Genomic DNA, 1,603 nt, shown 5'->3' on the forward strand with positions numbered 1-1,603 from the left:
AGAGGTAATTAAGAACAGAGGTGGTATCTCCCGAAAGGGGTGGCACTCTGGGAACTGCACCAAGCATAAACCAAATGAAAAGTGCACTACAGAGAGCAAAACTCAACACTGATTAAATGCCAAAGACGCTTGCTGGAGACACAGCTAGTTCTAATTACGCAGTGATGGCAGGAAAGGAGTCAGGGGAGAGGGAGTGATGCACATTACACTCAGATGCATGCATGTTGTCCTGGAAAGGTGTTGAGGGTGGTCAGCTGATGTGTTGTGGCCAAGAGAGAAGTTGAACGGGAGGATGATCAGAAGGGACAGCGTGGGGGCACACGTGAATGGTTAAGGTCAGTGATGGATCAGAAGTGGCTAATAATCCATCGGAATTTCAGCCCAATTATACATCACATATATATTTAAATATTTCATTTCCCAGGGGGCACATCGCAGACACCAGATAAGCAATGATGAGCAAGCGGAAAGCATCCAGGATTGATCAACCTTTGTGTGCCCAGGAAAAGGACTCTGCAATTGCTGTTTGCACTTCTGGCTCACCTTAATCAATCCTCCACATGGGCAGTGCAGTAGAGACGTGATGTCTGAAGAGTATTGTTGGTGTCATGATGGAGAGTAGCTACAGATTGGTCACACAAGGGTTGTTTTCACGTGAATGTGGCATTGAGGAGAATGAAATGTGCAGAAATCTTTGTCCTCTTGTATATTTTCTTTTTTCATTGGTCATTTTAATTTTGCTATTGTTTCTGTTAAATGGTCCCAAGGGAAACATGTTGTACATGTGATACCTAATAATGAGTTTAAATTAACTTAATAAACTTGTGAACCTCAAAAACAAACAAACAAAAACAATAAAAATAGGGTGCTAAGAAGAGCAGTATTCCAGAGTTTAGAGTTTAGTACTCGTTCAAAAACGGAGGAGCAAGTGTGAGAAATGGATTAAACTTTGTCTATCTGCTCTGATGTAAGCTGCAAACCTTAGCATGACTGGTTAACTAGCTTATCGTCTCCAGTAGTCATCAAGTGTTATGTCCAAAAGCAGTGGGTTGTTATTAGCTTCCTATATTACTTTGCGGAGTTACAGGTTACATTGGAAAAATATCTGTTCAAGATGAGTGGATATTCCAATCTGTGAGACACGATGTAGACAGAGCAGAATTTAGTGTGATGATAGCAGCTCAGTTGTGCTATTTGTTTGCTTTGATGAGGTTCACACACTAGCAAATGAAGACCAAGCGTTTTAAAAAAAAGGGCATAGCAACAGTAACTAAGGAGGATGTCGCTTAGCCAAGAGTCAATTACAGTTTTTTTCCAATTGCTAACACATTAAAATAACATGCATAACACAATTATTTAAACTGATACACAGAGAGCAAACCGTCCTTTCAAGTCTCCAGAACTCTAAACACATTTTCTGCTTTATGCACATTTTGTAATTCAAAATGGCACTTCTTAAATGCACTGAACACGGTTCTCTGAATAAGACACAACAATCTGACATAAAGTCATGTTTGCCATTTTGAAACACTGCCATTAAAAATGACACTACATGAGCTAATTGACCAATATATGTGCCACCTAGCCAAACACCTCAATGGTT

The sequence above is a fragment of the Chaetodon trifascialis genome, chromosome 17, assembly GCF_039877785.1.
Source record: "Chaetodon trifascialis isolate fChaTrf1 chromosome 17, fChaTrf1.hap1, whole genome shotgun sequence".
Taxonomy (NCBI): domain Eukaryota; kingdom Metazoa; phylum Chordata; class Actinopteri; order Chaetodontiformes; family Chaetodontidae; genus Chaetodon; species Chaetodon trifascialis.